Below are 23,658 nucleotides of genomic sequence, written 5' to 3'. Positions count from 1 at the left end.
TTGCATGCTGGCTTTGTGCATCAAGGATACCCAAGATGAACTCTGGCATTTTGACCAACAGTTTAGCATGCTATTAACTGGAAACATGTATTCTTTGCATGTAAATCTCTGGATGTATTCATGTCTTAGATGTCATTCCATGGTTTATTTTATGATTTCATTAGACTGCAACTGCATACTTACTGTGTGATGTACCTTTCAATCGTTTGAGGTCAGTAAGATTTTTTTTTTTAATAAAATTAATACTATTATTCAGCAAGGATGCATTAAATTTATTTAAACTGACAGTAAAGACATTAATAATAAAAAATATGATAAAAGATTTCTATTTCAAATAAATGCTGTTTTTGTTTACCTTTCTGTTCATCAACGAATCCTGGGGGGAAAAAATCAGTTTTCACAAAAATATTAAGTAGCACAATAATCACAGGAATAAATTACAATATATTTTAAAACATATTAACAAAGTTATTTTAAATTGTAATAATACTATTTCACAATATTAGTGTTCAGTGTTGGAGGTAACGCATTACAAGTAACGCAAGTTATTACTTTTACGTAATCAGATTACTTTTTTAAATAACTAGTAAACTTTTGGATTTACAACAAAGTATCTGAGTTACTTTTTCAAAACAGTAACACAAGTTACATTGTTTTCCCATTTAGAGCCTCTCTTGTCCCCATTTTGAGAGAAATCAAGAATCCTTCAGGCTGAGGCTTAATCATTTCACTTTTGGTGTGAAAGGGCCTTTACATTTGCCAAAAATAGAAATTTTATTTATTTTTGTGTTAAAAATCAAACAAGCAAGACCAGCCCAGGTGAGAAAAAGTAAGGCAAAAGTAATGCATTACTTTCCATAAAACGCAATTAGTTACTTTCTCAGGGAGTAATGCAATATTGTAATGCAATACTTTTGTTAGTGTTACTGTGTTTTTTTGTATCAAATAAATGCTGGTGAGCATAAGCAACTTTCAAAAACATTTTAAAATATTCTGACCCCAAACTCCTGAACAGTGTTAACTGTTTTTTATATATATATATATATACTTTTTGTGCAGCAAAGAAACAAAATAAAGACTTTATTCAACAATATCCAGTGATGGGCGATTTCAAAACACTGCTTCATGAAGCTTCGAAGCTTTACGAATCTTTTGTTTCGAAACAGTGGTTCAGAGCGCCAAAATCACGTGATTTCAGTAAACGAGGCTTCGTTGCATCATAAGTGTTTCGAAATTTCAATAGTTTACCTGACTTTGGCAGTTTGATACGCGCTCTGAACCACTGATTCGAAACAAAAGATTTGTAAAGCTTCGAAGCTTCATGAAGCAGTGTTTTGAAATCACCTATCGCTAGATATTGTTGAATAAAGTCACTATTTTTTTTTTTTTTTTTGGCGCACAAAATCTGTTCTCGTCTCTTTATAATATTAAGGTTGAACCACTGTAGTCACATGAACTGCTTTAAATATGTCTTTAGATTCTTTTTGGGCATTGAAAAAGGAAATGATCTTGCTGGAAATAGAGGCCTTACTGAGCCATTGGATTTTATCAGAAATAACTTAATTTGTGTTCTGAAGATGAACAAATGTCTTACGGGTGTGGAACAACATGAGGGTGAGTAATTAATGACATTATTTTCATTTTTGGGTGAACTAACCCTTTAAAGGGCTTCAAATAGTCATGTCATGCAAAACCTTTACATTCTTCTCACTATCAGCATGATAATTGATTAAAATTCTCAAGTGTGTGTGATAATCCGTCAATCAAGGAATCCATACTAATTAATTTAAATTATGAAGAACCTCATTCAGACCTTTTTTTCAAACTCATATAACAGCACTCCTTGATGACTTCATAGACTCTACAAGTTTGAAAAAGGGTATTTTTGTTTCACAGAAAATTGATACATTATCAAATACCCTATTTGAATTTGTCATAACTAATTAAAGGGGTCACACTTGTACTTTGTAGTAAGATTTTTAATGGCAAGGGTAATTATCACAATTGTCTAAATTACAGCTCAAACTTCATTTCACTTTTTTCCCCCCTCACAGAGTGAACTGAAACACTAGAACAGCTACTGTATGTGTGTCAGTATATTTCAATGAAATGTACTTTTTAAGTGCCAATCTCATATAAAGGAGTGACAATTTTAAACAATGGTTATTAGTTCGAAGCATGTTTTTCTAGCAAAAGCTCAGTCTCTTGACGGTAAAGCGAGTCACATGTAGAAACGAGTACAGTGGAGCACGAGTAATCAAATAAAGCGCATTTCACGGACTGCAACTGCAACAAGACCTTTTCATGAGAGGAACAAGGAGCGGTATGCGCTCGGTTAGCGCTGTGGGCCCTCTGAGAGTACGATATGGCACGCTGTGTTTTTGAAGTTGTAAAAAAACATGCATAACAATCTATTGAACAGTTAATAAGCTTAGTTATAAAAGGAACAGCATTCAGGGATGCGAGTGTGTGTGTGTGTCCTCCAGTGGGCTGGATAATTATTGTCTTTACCAAGTGTTCAGGTGCCCCTGGAGTGCGTCGGATGGCTAAATGCCGGCAGTAAACAAATTAACTGGCTGACGTAGCTGCAGACTTAGTGCTCCTCGCTACCCCTGCGCCTCTGCACGTCTGAGGGCCGCCGGTCCTCGGGGACAGAGCAGTGGCAGTGTGTGGATCTTAGGATGCACGTCCATTCAGCCATGATGAACTGTTATGTGCTGCAGTATATTCAAGATAGTTTTAATCACATCTTCAAATATAAAGTTAAATCCTTTAATTTTGCATAATGGTCAATGATGTTTAAGAGAGTCCATGATAGAAAAAGGATTTCAAAAATGTCATGTGGTGTAACCATCAAGTAAAAAGAAATGGCCTACACTCTAAAAAATAATGTGTTGGCTCAACCAAAACAAAACAAAAATGCAAGTTTGCATCATTTTTTTTTTTTTTTTTTTTTTTGAGTCATGACAACTTTGAGTGAATTTACGTTCAACCAACAAGCTACATTGAGTTAGAGGAACTTAATAATTTGTAGCATAAACACAATTTTTTAAGTTGATTACTCAAAGAAATTAAGTCGCTCCAACTACCAGAGTTGTAGCCCTGGAACCAATTAATTTTATCTATTTCAGTTCAAATCAACCGTTATCATAGCACATGCTAACATGTATATTTAATGAACAAGTAAGATATTACTTGTCTCTGGCATTAGCGCAGTCATTGCTTATAGTGTTTACCTTCATGTATCTACTCTTCAGCACAATGGTAACCACAAAACCTTCAACATTACAGAAACTCAATGTCAAACATAACAGCATTAAACACTAACAGGTCTTTCCCTTCACTAAAAACAAATAAATTAACACTTAATTTCAACATTTAGCCTATTCTCCTTATCCAGTCCTATGCAAAGCATGCTGGGAACTAGAAATCCACTGCCTAATTTCCGCAGTTATCAAGACAATTCCATTAAGTTACTACAACTTAATTTTTTGAAAAAGCCAATTAACGCAGAAATTTGAGTTTAAATTACAGACGATATTAAGTTAATGTAGTGATCAACATTGTCAAAAGAACTCAACAAAATAATGTTTGCAACTTAAAAGGTTTAATTAAAACAATAAATTAGAATGTTTAACTTGCAACCATGCATTTATTTAGGTCCCCTGAATTAATTTTAGAGTGAATTTTCTCCTTATTATTAAATATATATATTTATATGTTAATTATATCTTTCAAAAACTTTATATTTTTTTTAAGGTAAATATTTTTTGACACATCATGAATTATTAATTTATAGTTAAGTTTTTCAGACCACATGACATTTTACATCCCGAGCTAACCTCCATGAAATCACTTCCTGTTTTTCTACATGTGTTCTGCACCGCGTGACTTTGTTTCTTGGTTTCTTTTTTCTTCTTCTTCTTCTTCTTCTTTTTTTTTATTTTTTTTATTTACAAAGCAGTGAAAGAGTTTTTTTTTTTTTTTTAATAATAATACAAAGATTATGCCATACTTGGTAAAGTTTTCTTTTTAAAAAAAATTCTTTTAATGAGGTTTTTTTCTTTATTATGATAATGATATCTGGACAGTTGTATTACTGATTTTTTTTTTTTATTATTACTTTGTCTCCCCCCAAAAATATTAAGTGAATTTTAATTGAAAAAATAAACTCATCATAAAAGAGGAGTATACAAGTCATCAAATTGATCAAAAGTGACAGTAAAGACATTTATGATTTTATAAAAGATTTCTATTTAAAAAAAATAGTATTCTTCAAACTTTCTCTTCATCAAAGACTCATGAAAAAAGACACTAGTGTGGTTTCCACACTTTATTTAGCAGTGCAATCATTTGAATGATATTACTGTATATAAAGTGTGTGTGTGTGTGTGTGTGTGTGTGTGTGCGTGTGTGTGTGTGTGAGAGAGAGAATGTATGCATGTGTAGAGGAGCTGAGGTTGGTCTGTTGAGCTCCCTCTGCTGTCTCCTGCAGTACACGCCGTCACACATTCTGCTGCTGTCAGATCTCCAGAGTCCAGTATAACCCACATGCTGGGAGAGGATGGAACGTTTGGATCTGATGATTAAAAACAAAGATGAACTGACCGCACTGAAGTTGATGAGTTAATTATTTTAGCATGTCAGGCCTTTTGAGCCTTTTATCATGTTCTAAGTGACAGAAAAGACCAATCACAAATGAGGTATTTAATGCCTCCAATCATCTCACCTAGAAACACATGAGATGAAATAGAAAACAAATTGAGCCTCCTGCTTCTCAGATGTTTGTCCTGAGAAAAAGACATGAGTAATCTCAAATTCTCAAATCTGAGAAGAGTAATGTCTCAAACTATGCTAAAATATTATAAGATATCTACACTCATTTTATACTATGTTATTCACCTTATATCTCAGATAATGTTGATACCTAAATGATGCAGAACTCCTGAGCAACCTCTAAACAATTAAAATGTTTTGTATATTTAGATTATTTGAGTTAATGTTAAATCATCAGTTTAATATCACATTTGCAATATTTGCTTACGTGCTGATATTTTGGGAGAAAAACAACAGTCGCCGAGGCTCTACTTAATGACGCAAATGACATTAGGTGTCTACATCCACCCCTGCCAGATGAAGACATACAGCCTTAACACCCTGATTCCAAAATCTGGCACTCGGCGTAATCTCTAATCTGGAGATTTATCCCCCATATCTGTAAATGGAGCGATCTGTGAGAATTAGGAAATGAAAAAATAAAATAAATAAATAAATCATCTAAAATGTGTCATCAAGGTGCCTATGAAGACACAACAGCAAATGATGAATTTTTTTTTGCCTCATTTTCAGCACACCTTACGCAGCTTTTAGAAGCTCCGGGATGCATTAGGCTTCGCCGCCCCTGCCAGAGATGCTAAAAAAGGAGCCAAATGCATATCCACACAAGCAAGAAGTGAGGAGGTTACCTGCGTGTTTGTCAACAAGAGCAAAACAAATATGATTTTTTAAAACTCGCCCTGAAACGCACTAGTCGGAGGCAATCCAATTTGTGTTCAATTAATGGGAAACGTTAAAAAAAGGAGAACGCGCAACAAAAGCAAGCACAACAAAAAGTACTTCCATGTAGAATCAATAAACGTTTTCCCCCTCCCCTTCCCTACATAAATTTTGAACAAGACAGATCTGAATCTTGCATGATGAAGACATTATGTGTCATAATAATTAGGAGCACAGACAAAAGAACAACTAATCAGCATGCAAATGTATGCGGGCTCCAGTGTTTCAGATGAGGCAGATTTTCTACCTTTTTTTTTCTTTTTCTTTTTCTTTTTTTCCCCCTCTCAATTCATCTTCATTGCTAATCATTTGAGGGCTGCCAAATGTTCACTGACACTAATGTATTACAGGTCAAGAGAGGCAGGTCTTCACCTATTACCCCCAAAACAATGTGCTTCCATCCTGCTCCCACTTCAGCTTTTGCAGCAATTACTGCCAGATGCAATCACGAGCCTTGAATAGGAGCAACTGGGGCTTGTTTGTGGCTTGGATTCATTAAAAAGGAGGGCGAAGAAAGGAATAAATTACTTAATTGTAACAGGGGAAAAAAAAATGCCAGCCAAGAGATGGGCAGTATATGGCCCACTGCGTGAATAGGAGGCTAGTGCACTCCTGGAATGGAATTGTGGGATAGCTAAGTATGGCCCATACACAAGATTTTGGGTGTCCTCCAAAACAGATGGCTCCACATACCATTCGCTCTTGTCTTTGTCAGACGGCTGGCCGCTTTTGTTCGTCAGGGCTTTGATGCGAAGTTCACAAAGGAGACTTTTGGAGAAACACAGACAAACAGAAGACTTTGCTATATTCCTGTTGTGGGTTTTGAATTTTAAAATGTGGATTTGTGCTCTTCTACACTGCTGGGAGAGACGGTCGAAGAGGGACATGTAGTTTGTGTACCGCCTGAGAAAGTAATGACACGGATTTCGAGCTGTAATTGGAAAGTTCATGGCCCTGCCCACTTAGGAGGGAGGGTTCAGGGCGGTGACACTGGGTCTGTCTCACCCATTCATGGGCCATGAGATCACGTGTAGCCCCGAAGCTCGGAGGTCCACCCACTTAAAAAAAGATACATGGTGGATTTTGCGTTCATTGTTCAGGTCCATAATGAATACGTTTGATTCTGCGTTATGGATCCCAGTGCGACTGGGGACGCGGCAATATAATTGAAAAAAAAAAAAAAAAAAAAATCACATCATGCCCAATGTTGTCTTACAAACAATGTTCTTATTGAAGGCTATAAAAACAAAAAAGTGTATGTAGCCATGTAGGTTATGCTATATATTAGATATATTAGCCTATATGCAAAAAGGGTTAAAATCATATTACATTCTAAAATTGTAACTAGTGTTGTCAAAAGTAACGACTTAAAATGTTAAAAATGTGACGATACCAGCATTTCCCCCACAGCATTTTGAGCACTGTTGAGCGGATTCTTAAACACCTGATTGGCCATTGTGTTCACATGCTCAACAGATATGTCTATGGTTGGCTACAATGACCAAGGCTTCAAAAACATGTTGTAAATAGACATCTTTGATGCTCTTCACCAAGTGCTTACACAGATACACACGGGAGCATTTGAATATATCTGCTGATAGATGGATCTGCTAAATAGACGGCTGCTTTCAAACGCTCCCGTGTGTAATTGTGCTCTGTGAAGAGCATCCAAGATGTCTATTTACAACATGTAAACACGTTGATTATTGTAGCCAATCACAGACATATCTGTTGAGCACGTGAACACAATGGCCAATCAGATGTTTAAGAATCCACTCAACAGCGCTCAAAAATGCTAGGCGGAAGAGCTGGTACCGTCACATTTTTTAAATTTCAGTTCCGACTTGGTACTGAAGTTAAACTAAAAATGAAAATAAATAAAAACAAAAGCACAGACTAATTATATGAGGTGATTTGATTACCCCATTAAAATAGTCACTGTACAGTTATTGCTATCATAAAAATACACTTATTTGTAGGTTTAAAGTTCTATATATGCCACAATCATTGTCCAACAACAAATATTTTAGCAAAATGTATATTTTAGTCAGAATTATTACGCTCCTGTCCTTTGGCGCTCAGTCTGTTTGGCGCTCATGCGCCCGGTGGCGCTTGTTCGCTGAAGTCTGTGAAGTTTAGTGGAGATTTGCTTTCAGAAGGCTTGTCCACTCCTGACAGCAAAATGGAAATATTTGCATGACCTTCTAATATTTACAGATGGAGAATATACCTGTTAAATATAAATTATGCACTGAGGAAAACATCACATCTCAAACACTGTTTGTTTTTCTTTCACAAGGGTTATCGCATCATCTCATAAGACTTTCAGTTTATAAGTCATATCATGGACTAATTTTATGCTGCTTTTTTGTCACTAACGCAGTCACATGACATGTCTTAACTATTTTATGCTTTGGCGAATTGGTAGCAAATTCTTATAAATCTATACAATCTCATTGTTACATTTGCTGGGATTAATATGTTTTAATAATGAATCGCGTTGTAATGAAATTTCAACAGATTTTTACAGATTTTCAGTATCTGACTTAAATGTTGATCTTTTCCTCACATAGGCTTATATGACTTTGACAGGTTTGAAATATAGTGAAAGAATCTTACATGTGTATATATATTTCAATTCTTTTATGTGATGATATGGTGGGAATTTTTTTTTTTTTTTTGGACCTTGACAGCCCATGGTCACCATTTTATTGTATGGAAAAGAGCAACATGAACATTGTGCAAAATGTCTCATTTTGTGTTGTACAGAAGAAATCATGATTTTGTAATGGTTTTCATTCTGGGAGAATTCCTCTTTTCAAATATACCCCCAAAGTTAGATCGAATAGCATGATTACTAAATAGGTTCATGCAAATGAAAGGGAACTGAGAAGGATAAAACTGTCTTGAAAAGTACACGATAAGTTTCTATCAAATAACCCTTCACCGCTCCAAAAAAATAATGTCTTGGATTTGTAGACGAGGGCCCTGGAGTATGAACACTGTGTGAGGGATAATCAATTCAATCTATTAAGATCTCCGTCTGAAAATGAAAGCATAAACAGCACTCGAATCCCATAATGATGGGCGAGGATGTGAGAAAGCTCTTGGAAAGGGAATAATGGGTATAACAACAGAGTGCTCCACACAAGAAAGCAAATGAGGGGGTATTATAAAATCAACAGAGAGCAGCTTACTAAGATGGGCGGCCCTGTGTACACAAAGTACCTGCATATGTGAAGTATGCGTGCATCCACAGTACTTGTCTGCTCATTGTTGCCAGTTTTTTTTCTTGTCAGACTCATTTTCTCCACAACGTCTCCTTGAACCACCCCACCCACCACCACCTACCCCCTCCAGTACCCAGAACCACTTGTCCGCCACTCCTGGTAAACAGAGGACGGGCACTTAGATAAGCAAATGATGGGAATACTGGAGAATGGGACTGTCTTATGGGGAAGCTTTCAGAGCTTTCTGTCTGGGGAGGGAGGAGAGCTTCACACAATGAGAGAGGATTGGGAACGGGGGGAAGACGCAAGGAGAACCAACACAGAGGGAGGGATGGGACGCGCTTGGGAAGATGCTCTTGGCCCAGCTCCTTAATGGTTCCTCCTATAGTGACAGTCATTCAAGGGCTTCCATCACTCATTTACATTTGTTAGCCATGTCACTCACACCTTCAGGCCTTTGTGTGAGAGTGTCCGACACCAGAGCTTTCAGGATCACTCCGAGTGCACAATGACGCTGGAGATGAAGTTGTCTGAGCTGCTCAATGGTGCTTCAGAAGGGACATTGTTGTAAATATAGAAACAGATTTCTTTCAAGGTGTGAATAATTCGAGCTATAATGACGTTCAAACAGGATAGTGCGGTTTCCAATGCTCAGTTTTTGTTCTTCATAGCGTAGAACATCTTTCCCAAAGGGACCATTAAAAAATGGAAACGGGAAAAAATACTGGAACGTATCAATAAGATGAAGAACAAAGAGGCGAAAAATCTTGGAGCCTTCTTATCTTGGCAACCACTCAGCTTCAGATCAGACAAAGGAACCAAGACCATCCAGACCCACATGTGCTTTGAATACAACATAGCCGTCCACATATTCTTTGTGCTTCCTGCCTGTTTATACGCAGACGCACAATGCGTGGCTTTCTTGGCACGGTGGCACATGGGCTGGGGTCAGTGCAGACGTGACAGTAGCGAATCACACCTGATAGTCAGCCGCAGATATGCCCTTTGAGACCAATTATTTTCTAGCTGTAAGTAATTTTCAAGCGAAGGGGCTTCCGTGTGTGCGGAGAGCCGAAGGATTATGAGTTTCCTCTTCGATAAGTTTTCAAGCGAAGTCTGGGGGGATCTGGCGAGTGGTGTACCACGTTGCGTGGCGCGCTCGTGAATCATGCAGTAGTCGTTGGTAGACGGGTATAGGGAGGGGGGATACTGACCTTCTGGAGTCATGTGACGCCTCAGGCAGGGTCTTAGGGACACGGTGCCACTGTGCCAAGATGTTCAGTGCTGTTCAATCTGTTCTATTATCAATGAGCAATGGGCATTGATACCTGACTGAGACAATAATCATTAATGCATCTGCATTTGGTATGGAAAGAAAGGTTATTGTTAAACCACCATAGGCCTTGTGGCCTTTTTTGTTGATGCATTTTATTTCTGTCCGGTGATATGAAGTGCATTAATACGAAAAACACAGGAGAAGAGGGTCAGAAAGGGAATCTGCCAAATGGATCCGCTTCTAAATATATAAAGAACTGGTTCTTTATTTATTTAGCCACTTTTTTTATCATTTATGTTCACTATGAAGGACTTGTTTTTGTAACCTCCAACTAGGCTGGTTTGGCATCATCAGTCAGCTACTTCATTTGTCTTGACGACTGCATATTTTATTTAAAAATCCTCCCTGCTTATATTCTAGAATTTCAATAGAAGACATTTCTGAGGAAGAATGAAGAAAAAAAAAAAAAAAAACACAAATCACAAGGGCACTGCCTTTTAATTTAATGTTTTTCCTTTTCAATATTTTCCTTTTTTTCTGCCCTCAGTTTTCACCAATTATGTACAATTATATCGTCCTACCCCATGAGTTTCTGAACATCGCTTTCCAATTTACAGTTGAATGGAAGGAGAAACAACAGGCACAGCAGAATGCTCAGTTACCCGAGCTGCACTTACGACGGGAGGAGCTTTTGTGATGGCCATCTTTTGAATAAGCAGTTGAGGTCATTAATTAATTTAGAACCTCACATCTATCACAAGAAGCAGAAAGAATGCAAATAATACCGTTTCCTAATGTGGACGGACAAAAGATACCAAGTAACTTCTTTAATTAAGCAAGTTCTATAAATATGCCCCTTAATTTTGTGTTTCTTTTCTGCTGTTATCGTCTTTTGCAGATGCCAGTACAGGTAGATGTACAGGACAAAAAATGCTCTAGTCATTAAGTGCACATAATAAAAAAATCAACATAATAAAACAAATTAATAATCATTAAGACAATAAGGACGTCCCTATGTTTTTGTTGACCTCATATGCCTTAACTGATGAGGTAACTAACCAAGGGTTTTAAGCAAGTCACTGCTATTCTTGTTCATAAAGACACAGTAATTGTAATCAAATATATAATTTTAAACTCTCTTATAATATTGCTACCAAATCATTGTTTCTGTCTGTGTGAATGAAACTAAATCAGCTGAAATATTAATATTTATGCACTTAAAAAGTCTCTTTATGATTTAATTATATTCGCTTGGGTCGCTTGCTGTTTGTTTACATGCATTTATATGTATTATATGTTTCTAATGACTAATAATATTATAATACACTACCATTTAAAAGTTTAGGGTCGTAAGATTTTGTTACATTAAATGTTTTTGAAAGAAGTCTCACCAAAGCTGCATTTGTGATCAAAAAGACAGCAAAACAGTAACATTTGTGAAATATTTAATACTTCAATTTACAATAATACTCTTCTCTATTTTAATATATTTTAAAATGTAACATTCATATGATAACAAAGCTGAATTTTCAGCTTCATTACTCCAGTCGTCTGTGTCACATGATCCTTCAGAAATCATTCTAATATGCTGATTTGGTGCTCAAAAAATATTTTTTATTCATCACTGTTGATAAATAATATAATACCTGTCATTTAATGCTACATTTATCGTGAACCACCATTTCAATTATACAGCATGTGTGTAACATCAGTCTTTGTGTACTTCTAGCTTAATTTGTATCTGAAGTTATAAATGTTACTAACACACCAAAAATGTTTGAGGCAAAATTTCAAAGCTTTGGTCCAAATAGAAAAGCCCATGAAAACTAATGATCCCTGCTCTCCCCTATAAAACAAAGACACTCTTTAGACATTCAGACTATTTGACTGACAGCAAATGGGATTTGTCAGAACAAATGTCATGTTTGATATGGGCTTTCATTGATTAGCAGTGCTATGAATGTTAGCAGGGCAGTTATATTTTTTATCATTATGTTGTATAACCCAGACTGAATAGAGGATTGTACAGTCGTTAACTTCAGGTGAGACCCCAGCCACTCGTTAAGACCTGCTAGTCGATCATGTTGTCATAATCCAGGGCTTCACGCTTTCATTAGTGACATTAGCAGTCAATGCAGGATAGCCTGCAGCGAGCTCTACAAGGTGAGACAGAGACGAGGGTCGCTAGAAGCCCCCCTACAGCTAATTACACCGCCTGCCCTCTCGCTGCAGGAGGGGCTAAAGACAACAGGGAGGGGCGAAATGTGAAATACCATCCATTGGTCGTTTTACAAAAGGTCGTTTTTAACAGCATGTGTGTCTTTAGAAGACTCCTTGAAATCAAAATTTGAGTTTTGTGTCTTTTAGTCCTTATCTGAGGTCATCTGTGTGCTAGCATTGACTTTTAGCTGATAAGTTGGCAAAACTCCAAAAATTTGAGGTATTAATCAGTTACATCAAATAACTTGAAATTTTTGAGCACGTTAACTCATACATTTAACTTAAAATTCTCATGTAATCTCAACTTATATTTTTAGTAGTGGAAATTTAGCTAGCTATAACTAGCTAATTCAGCAAATGCTAATTGATAGCACAATGCTTTGATAACATTAGCATAGTATAGAAATTGCTTAAAGAGTACGGCAATATGGAACATTTATCATATACCTGTTCTCAAACTAAACTCATGCTTCACCATGATGGTAACCCCCCCAAAAAACCCGACATAACAGACACTTCTAAATTGGGATAGCAAAGCATTAAAGACTGCTAAATCCCCCACTTAACATTAATCTTGCACAAAAAAAACATTATATAACACTTACGCTGAGTCCGAAATCGAATACTACTCTACTATACAGTACGTGAAAAACAGTATGCGAACAGAGTAGTATGTACGAATTCATAGAATTCGAAAAAACAGTAGGCGAAAAGTACCCGGATGACTTACTACTTCCGTTGAGATTCTGAAGTGTGCACACGATGGACATTTTACTATCCGATGAGGCCACGGGGGAGGATTTGTGAATGGAGTTGAAGGGGCGTAACGGAAGCGGGTAGGTCATGTGACAGTAAAAACATAGCGGATGTAGTATGTCCGAATTAATTCATACTACACGCATTCTTACGATACAGAACATACTTTTTCAACGGTCGTGAAGGAAATTTAAATTCAAATGTGGTCTACTGAACAGTACGCGATATCGGACGCAGCCTTAATTTTAGCATTTATTCTTCCTTTCAAGTGTCATGGCAAAGCATGCTGGGAAATAGAAATCCCAGCCCTGTTTCAGGTAAATTTAAGTTTGTCTAAATTAAAAGAAACAAGTTCATAAAACTCAAAACAATGAAACAGTTCAGATTACTTAAAATGTGCCAGTTCCGTGAACTCAAAAGAAATCTTTTAAGTTCTAAATACTTCATTTGATTGAACTAATTTGTTTAATTTAAGTTTGACCTACTCAAACCAATTAATTATTATGAGCGTTAGGGTTTACAGTGTAGCTTATTCCAGCCATGAACATAATTTTCTGCTTGCTGTTGCTAGTTAGGGTCATTTGATTGGACAAAAAATAAAAATTGGACACGCCTATGAGTGCAAGATGATGTCATCAATATTTTTGGTCTTTTTTTTTTGGTCAAATTTTCTGTAATATCAGTCTATTAAAGTGCTAAATTCAACAGCTTTTTACTTTAATATATAATTACATGAGAAAGTACAAGTCTCCATTTTTTTTTTTTTAATTTGGCACTTGGATTGTTTTCAAAATCTTCATTGTGCCCTCATTTCTGTAAAGAATGACGTAACAGGTCTCTTTATTGTGGAATCACACAAGAGGAGTTAAGTTATTGTGAGGGAATAAACAGAAAAATCAATAGCAACAAACCAGGCACTTACGAGCTGTCTGGACGAGATTTTTTTTTTTTCCCGATTCACGGACATGAAGTGTCCCTATGCTTCACAACCACATTTCGCCAAAGGGGGCAATAGTGTTTATTGATTTTCTGCCTGGGCTGAAGTACGATCCGAACATGAGTAGACTGACCTCAGGTTGTTTTGTGAATGAAAAGGCAGTAAACAGCAGGAACATGGGGGACACACAGAATACTACTGTGTCATATCATGAGTAAGCACCCCTCGCCAGTTATAGTATGTCACTTTTTTTTAAATTAATTTTTGTTTTTTTTATTCTAGTCTGTGTTCCAATGAAGTATAGAAACATTATAGAAATATTTATTTAATGATACAGCATATGCAAGGATATAGGCTACTGTGAATACATCAATATTACCATGAGTGATTATTTCACCCAAACAAAAGACGCCTGTTCTTATTGACAGCATGCTTCTCTCTCTGATGGCAAAATATTGACTGTGATCTTTATCAAAGCGACACACATATTAATGAAAAAATAAAACATGACCGTGGAACACAAAACCAAGTTCGTCTTTTTTTTATAAGCCTCTATTATATCTGTAACAGAGCCTTTGTATTTCATAATGAGAGCTCCTTTTACCCGCCAGGGAGGAATACGTCCCATTTTGCCGTCCCGCCAGACGAGATTACACGAATAATTGTTCTTTAGGTAGCACTCGACGTCGGGAATAAAACACACATATGTTTCCAAGTGTGAATGTTGACATTTGCATGGCGAGGAGCCACTCAGGGTCATTGTTTGGTAACAATATTTGAGTATGCCCTCAGGGGTTTTTCTCTTTTGTGTCGAACCATTTTCCACGAAGGCCATTTGGCCACATAATGACACCTCCAATGCACTTTCTCCCTCTAATAACTTTTTTTTACACTTGAAGTCTCAACTACACCCCTTTTGTGTCTGAGAGCCTGTTAATTTTTTATGATAAAAAGCAAGTAAGGTTCACTAATGCTAGGACGAGTGGCATTTACTGTATTACATACCCCTTGTTGAACACAAGGATATTAACACTGCGAGGTGTCAATCACTCCACAAATGAACTAATTCACAAAATTTTGCATCATGTGGTTTAAGCTATCCACTGAAAGGATGCTCTGAGGAAATGTGACTCTGTATATGTGCGACTGGGGATGGTCATGCTCTAATGAATATTTTTCAGGGTATGTTTTTTTTTTTTTTTTTATAAACTATATGTTTTTAAGTCATTTTCTGTATAGACAATACAATATATGTATTGAGAGACAATAGTGGGGCATGTTGTCATATTAAATGGGGTAAGTTGTCACAATGGGACCCTGCCATTAAATAGCATACAAAAATATTAATTATAATGAATATATTGTTACAGTACAACATATAAATCACAACTTCCCCTGGCCTGATATTTATTAAAAATATATACATGCTAGTGTGATTCTGTATTATAGAATATAGATTTCTTACAATTTAATCTAATTTTGAACATAATCTGTGTGTTATATTCACTAGGAAGAGAGTTGAGCCAGGGATCTACTTAGCAGTTTTTAATTTTTAGACAATCCAAGGAAAAAGTAACCACAACGAATCAGCTTAGTCAAACTAAGACAATAACTGACTGAGAACTGAAGACACCAGGGAGTAGATATATACAGGATAATGATAAACTAAACTAGACACAGGTGAGGAACATAATCAGTAACCAAGGAAACAAATGAGAACATACAAAGGAAACAGGAACTAAGGGGTCTCAGGGGCCGTTTACACGACAACACTTTAAACTAATAATGGAAGACTTTTTATGCATTTTGGCTGTTCATTTACACAACAACAACGTTTTGGGGACCTGAAAATGCAAACTTTTGTAAACAGGTTTCAAAGTGCACGTTTTTGAAAATTATACTGTCTCCTACAAAAGTAAAAAAAAAAAAAAAGTGAATTTGTGAAAACGTTGACGTCATGCGCATCTATAGGTGCATAGTGTTTTTTTACAAAGTGACATCGCCATCTACTGGCCTGGCATGAATAATGCAGCTTTTTAGTCGTTTTCGTGGATCCCTGTGAACTGTTTTTTTTTTGACAGTTGTCATCTGTACGTGAAAAACAAAGGAAAAACATTTCTGTTTTAGTACATGTAGTAAATGTACCCTCAATCAGCTCCCTAGGTTGTGAATCAGATATCGTTTACACAAATTCGGGCACTAGTAAGGACAGTATGGACCCTGGCTCACTACACATTGGGACACTGATGGTGACATGACAACATCCTTATTTTGCAACATCACTACTGGTGTTTATGAACAACAGCAGAAACGCCATTACTTTTTTTTGCGATTGAGACAGCCCTTAAAATGGCCGACTCCCTGATCAGTGCCCTGACTACTGAACTAGGGATCTGATTGAGATGCACCCTAAGAAGACAGGAACCATCAACTGAAATGAAAATCAAAGTAAGAGTCCTTGAAAAGAATAAACAAAACTAGCTATTAAACTAACACTATAATTTTGAACATAATCTGTAAGTGTTGTTTTTTTTTTTTTTAGCAAGGATGCAATAAATTGATTAAAAATGACAGTAAAGACATTTTAAATGTTACAACAGATTTCTCTTTCAAATAATTCTATTCATTAAAAATGTACAGTATCACAGTTTCTACAAAATATTAAGCAGCACAACAGTTTTCAGCACTGAAAATAATAAGAAATGGTTCTTGAGCACCAAATCAGCATATTAGAATGATTTCTGAAGGACCATGTGACACTGAAGACTGAAGTAATGATGCTGAAAATAACAGGAATAAATTACATTTTTAAAATAGAATTTTTTTTTTTTTCACAATATTACTGCTTTAACTGTACTTTCAAGAATTTATTTCATATAAATATCTTGCCACCTCTAAATGTTTGAACTATATTGAACAAAACCCCTGCTAAAGCCTTAGAGTTACTGAGATAAAACCCTTAAAGTCAAGTTATTTGCTACGTAATTTAAAGTCTTTTTTTTTTTCTTTGGTTAATTGTGTGATGGCTTTAGCTAATATTTGTAAATATCTTGTCCTTTGTTCTGTATCTTGTCATGTACCATATCAGTATATGCTAGAATAACCTCAGCCCTCACTATCCAGTGTGACAGGTGGTACAGGGTCCTAACTGCTCTCAGCAATGACCATACAATCAACTATTTCTCTAATAGCTGTTAAGAGCATTCTCTGCTGTCCAGATCCAGATGCCACAGTCTCTGTATCATCACAGACACATCCACGTTCCAAAACTATTCAATATCTGCAAACATTCAAAAACATATACAGTCAATTATTTTCCTGCCCTCATTTCACTTAATGCAGATACCTCCATGAATCAGTTTTTACTCTACTCTAAAATACCCGTAAAGGTGAATTACATTGTTTTCAAGTGATGAAAAGTACGAATAACGAATTCAGATCAGTTTCACAAAATCATCTCGCTCGACTGAAATGGACAAACTGCGAAACAATTTCAGCAACTGGAGAAAAACAACATAAAAACCGCAGCTTTTTAGCTCTTTGCATTCATATGCTGTTTTTTGAAAGCTGTCACCGAGCATCAACAGGAGGGGAATTGAAGAGAATAGAGCAAATAGTCAGACAAAGTGAACAATGGCAGCAATGAGGGCTCTTCAGAAATATGGCGAGAAAGAGTTGGCCGCAGTGGCGTGCGTGAGTGGACAGATGTGCTCTAATGTGTTTTGGCTGGAGATCAAGCGCATGGCTACACCCAGAGACGAGCTAAAACAAAGATAAAGATGTGGTAATTCTTCTGCAAGCATCATTCAGAGACACTAATAACTCCTGCTACAACAGGGTTATGAGAATATTTTGGACATGAAAGCGCCACATGTGTTAGCAGCATATTGTATGAGTGACTGGAGATTTTGAGGTTTTTACATACTTGCCACATTCTGTTTTTGAAGTGTGTGTTTGAGCTCGTCTGATACTGTGAAATGATATAGAAAAATCTGATGTTTGTTTTTTTACTCGCCTAACTTTTTTTTTTCTTGATCAAAAGCAAAGAGTGAACTCTTCAACTGTCCAAAACAACAAGCACTGCAATGTGTTTGACAAAAGAACACAATTATTACAATTACAGTGTCTCTCTCATTAGCTCCAGTGTATTCCAGTGTAATTGATGTTGTAGCTGACACATCAGACATGAATATCCTCTGCCTCCCTTTGTTTGGGAGTGGGGGCCTGATTTGCATTCTGTGTGCTTTTTCGGGTGATGAAGACTTCACTCTATTAGTCCATTAGAGAGAAAGGGAGGGAGAGAGAGAGTTGGAGAGGGAAAGAGAAAGTAAGACCGAGAGAGAGGAGCGCCGCAATCTGCAACTCGCCGCTTGTTTGAGACTCTGACCCCCTTAGAAATGCCACTTTGCTTCACACATTAGCTGCTTACAAAGAAAGAAAGCTAATGTATCATCTAATTGGGTGAGCCACTGCATCTGATTCCTCTCAATCAGAGTATTAGTTCGGTAATTACCCATCTGCCTCGGGTGGAAAATGGCAAGGCGAACACCAAGCTAATAACATGCTCAAGGGCTCTCCAGAGCTGACAAGATGAGGCTGATGTTGTGCGATGCAGTCTCAAACTATTTCAGCACCAGGGTGAAAACATTACCTAGACCCAGTTTGCCAACTTTCCCAAATTGAGTTTATTCAATTATTTACTTAAACACAGATTGTTCCATTTTTCTATTCTTTTTTTTCTCCTTTCCATCATTTTCCCCCCCTCACTGCTATAAACCATGGCCGCGCTTATAAGTGTGTTCTGTCGAAAAAAAAGAACGGTTTTTCAAGTGCTTTTAGGATGGAAGAGAGTGAAATTATCTAATATTTCAACATTTGGCACCTTGTTTTTGCATCTCCCTTTCTTTTTTACGATGCCAAAAAGTGATTGAGGTAGTTAGTATCTTCAAACACAGAGGATAAAGAAAAACTGCGTTAAATTTAACAAAAGATGAATTCAATTATTGAATTAGTAAAGGTACTTCAGCATTCTTCTCTGGTGTTCATGTTTTTGTGTTTGCAGTTAAAGGGATAGTTCACCAAAAAATTAAAATGCTGTCGTCATTTACTCCCTCTCATGTCATTCCAAACCTTATTTCTTCAGCAAAACACAATGGATGATCTTAGTCAGGATGTTCTTGCCTCTCTATTCCCTATCAATAAAGTGAATGGTGACAAAAATGACAGTAACAGTACTCCATGTGACTTGTGCAGAATATTTGAAGTTATATAACTTTGCATGAGGTAAAAACTTTTAAAGGATTAGTCTGATAATTTACTCACCCCCATGTCATCCAAAATGTCCATGTCTTTCTTTCTTCAATCGAAAAAAAATTAAGGTTTTTGATGAAAACATTCCAGGATTTTTCTCCATATAGTGGACTTCAATGGACACCAAAAGGTTCAAGGTCCAAATGACAGTTTCAGTGCAGCTTCAAAGGGCTTTAAACGATGCCAGACGAGGAATAAGGGTCTTATCTAGCGAAACGATCAGTCATTTTCGAAAAAAATACAACTGTTTATGCTTTATATAAACAGACGTTTGCCTTCTAAGTGCTTCCGCCAAAACCGCATTTTTGTATTCTCCAAAAAGCTTACGCTGTACGTCCTACGCCTTCCCTATTCAACTTACGGAAAAAATGTCGCTAGATAAGACCCTTATTCATTGTCTGGTATCGTTTAAAGCCCTTTGAAGCTGCACTGAAACTGTCATTTGGACCTTAAACCGTTTGGTGTCCATTGAAGTCCATTATATGGAGAAAATGTTATATTGTCCCGCTCCCGCCGGCAACATTCATGTTTTGTCCCGCTCCCGCCCGCAAAATAACGCATAAAACTAGCTTATTTACATTTCTCTCCGTACATCCATGAAATATTAAGTTATGTGTCGCCATAAATAAATGCCGATGAAATATTTGTTATTAAAGCATCAACATTTATAAACCAGTTAGTTTTAACCGAAAAGCAAGCTGCTGCGTGCATGGTTTGGTATGGCAGAATGCGCGCTCCCTTTATAATGACTAAAAAGGTGACATCTCAGTTCATCGCGATCTCACAAAGCTCTGTTATAACACAATGAATATATGAACAATGAATCGTTCAAAATGTTTACACTTCGTGTGTTAATAATAGGATTTGTGAGCATGCAAATTTCAGCACTGCATAAAAACTCCGGCGTTTTGAGTGGTGAGAGGATTCTAACATAAACACCTGATTGTGTTGCGTCTCAGAAATCAACAGATATGTCTGTGATTGGCTACATTGCTCAACACTGTAAACACAAGTTATAAATAGAATCTCGCATATGCTTGCGACTGTAAATTGTTTTTATTTTATATTAGTTGTTTTTGTTGCTTTTTTGCAATATATGAATAACAATTTATTAGTTTTTAGATATTTTATGCTTAGATATCTATTTTGCGGGAGTCCCGCAAATTATTTGATTCTCCCGCAACCCACACACGAGTAGTGTCTCACCGCCCGCGCCCATCAAATCTTGTTCCGCGTCGCACTCTGTTGCGTTGGGTCCCGGTCTCTAGTGCAGGTCTCTAGTCCACGCAACTACCACTTTGACGCTTCAAAAAGTTCATAAAGAGAGATTGTAAAATTAATCCATATGAATTGAGCGGTTTAGTCCAAATTTTCTGAAGAGACACGATCGCTTTATATGATTAACAGATTGAATTTATGCTTTTATTCACATATAAACATTGATCAGTGAACATAAACTAACCTGGTCTCATAGGAAAGACGTACCTGTGGGAACGTTTTCGCGAGTCGCCAAGATACGTACCAATGCATACATATCACTGCAGTTTCCAACAGAAATGAACGCTAGAGGCAGTAAAACGGCAAGTGCTTTTAATCGTTTTCATACACAGTTACGATTAGGGGGTCAGATTATGGATTAATAAAGACTCATTTTCACGTCTCCTTGCACAATATTATGTTATGACTTCAAAGTGCTTTTTTACTACAGTGCACGATTTGTAAACAAATTTTTGGACTGTGCATCGCTTAACCAGCTCCATGTGTTTCACTTTTCTGACATAACAAGCTTGCTCGGTAGCTCAGCTGATACGGAGTTGTACTTAAGATGAGAAAGCCTTGGGTACGAATCCCGTGAAAGGCGAGTCATGGTAAAAGAGCTCAAAGAGAGACCTAAACAAGCTAAAACGGCACGATTACAGATGCTTTTTATGTCACATTTGCTTTTGTTAACACTATCGGGTAGGTTTAGGTGTAGTGTTGGTGGTACGTTATTTTAAAACGCAATGGAGTGCAAATTTCAAATCAGAACTGCGGTGATTCGTATAAAAACCAACGTCATAAAAACATACCATATTCACGTTTATCTGTTCTGAGCGCCACTCAGTGGACGTTTCACATCAAAACTGCAGTGATATGTACGTATTGGTACGTATTTTGCGACTTGCGAAAACGTTCCCATGGGTACGTTTTTCTAATGAGACTGGATTGACATAAACAGAAGCTCAACCGAACCTGCTTGATGCGCGAGAACAAATCTCATTGGTTCTTGTGGAAGCTCAAACTGCTGAGTAACACACGACACGAGAATGAACCTCATTGGTTCTCACGCGTCAAGCAGGTTCGGTTGAGCTTCTGTTTATGTTCGCTGATCAATGTTTATCTGTGAATAAAAGCCTAAATTAAATCTGTTTATCATATAAAGTGATCAAGTCTCTTCAGAAAATTTGGACTAAACCACTCAATTCATATGGATTAGTTTTACAATCTCTTTAAGAAATTTGTGAAGCGTTCTGCGGAACATGAAAAAAGATATGTTAAGAAGGTGGTTTATTTGTCCATAAAATGGAAGCCAGTGGTAACAAAACTCACCAAAGACTAACCAAAGACTCAGAATGTAGCACACATGTCATGTGGACTACTTTCATGATACTTCATTACTTTCATGAGCTTTAGTCCCTGGTCACACTTTCATTGTATGTAAAAGTCTATTGTTCAAAATAAATAAATAAATAAATAAATGTTTTCCACAGAAAGAAAGTCATATGGTTTGGAACAACCCAAGGCTTAGCTGAATTTTCATTTTTGAGTGAAAGCGTTAACAATATCTGATTTGAGGCAAATTCTAATTCAGTCTAATTTGTTACATCCAGCATTAATTAACAGGTTTGATTTACAGTTAATGTTACCTGTTGAAAAAATGCTTACACAGACCCCCCTTAAATCCCAATGGTCATCATAAAGATGACAATTGTGTAAACCAAAATCAGTCTCAGTATTAATTATTTTCAATTAACTGCTTGACAAATGTGCAATTAATGTAATAATAGATTATCATCATCATCATCATTAACAGGGCTTTCCATTTTCCATGATGGTCGATGGTTTGATCGTACTGAAACAGGAGGCTTCCAGTTGCATAACGTGAATACGTAATTCACAAGTGCTTATTCCACTTTATGAATGCATGGACCATAATTGTGTCTTTTTACATGGCTTGATGAGGCAACCATAACATCCACTCATAGATAAATTGCAGTCCAAGTTGGCCAGCAGACATCATTGTAGATCAATATCCGCAAATTACTCAAACAAAGGCCAATAACAAGACCTTTTTGTTACTTCATAACATGCCTATGTCTTTCTGTTCTATTTGCCCATAATTAACAACAGTGAATTTCAAACGATTAGATCACTCAGATGCAATCTCTTATCGAGGGACACACAATGTCATTTAGTTGTCAATGAAGATCTTATCTACTTCCCTCCCTCTCCAAAACAAGTATAGATTTTCTTAAGAATGTCCATGGGAGAGTGAAGTGAAGGAGATGAGAAGCTGCGCTGAGATCTGAATTAGGTCTCTGCAGTGTCTCTCATCACAGTTTAATATAAGTGATGAAGACACTTGGTTTAAATACGTACAAAATGCTCCCTGTGAAAGGAACATCCTTTTGAAGAGTGACAAGCCAAACATTCACTTACAGTAGAGTACACTTTATCTCTCACTAGAAATATTAACTCAATCCTGAAAATATAAGACTAATGTAATCTCTTTCATATCCACACAACCGGATATGACAAGTACACAGAAAACTGCTAATTGATCTTGAATTCAACTCTGTATTTTCCTTTTTTGTTCAATTTTTTATCTTATAAATGTGACGTAACATCAGAAACTCTCGTCATCAGCCATATTTCGAACTGTTTTTGTCCATACAATAAAACAACACTGGACCTTTCCAAAAAATATATTTTTTTTGGAATGACAATTGTATACACTTTAAATCTTAGTATATATATATTTTTTTTTTAACTTTATTTGCATATATTGTAATACTAATGAAATAAATAGCTACTTAAGTGTACTTAGAGACTGTTTCTTAAAAAGTGCACTTTTTAATAATGTTACATTAAAAGTTTTACTTTAAAGTGCATTATCATTATTATGTGTTATTAATAGTATAATTATGATTTAATAATTATTTGTTATGCTTTAAAGAAGTACACTTCTTATTTTGATGTGTTGACTACATACTAAAGCACTTGTACTTGTAGCACTTGAAAAATACTTGATTATAATTCTAACTGTAGTGTGTTATTTGATATTACATTTCAAGTTATTATATTTTAAATGTACTAAATTACAGGTTCATCAT

Source organism: Ctenopharyngodon idella, chromosome 17 (assembly GCF_019924925.1).
Source record: "Ctenopharyngodon idella isolate HZGC_01 chromosome 17, HZGC01, whole genome shotgun sequence".
Lineage (NCBI taxonomy): Eukaryota > Metazoa > Chordata > Actinopteri > Cypriniformes > Xenocyprididae > Ctenopharyngodon > Ctenopharyngodon idella.
This window is presented reverse-complemented; position numbering follows the sequence as displayed.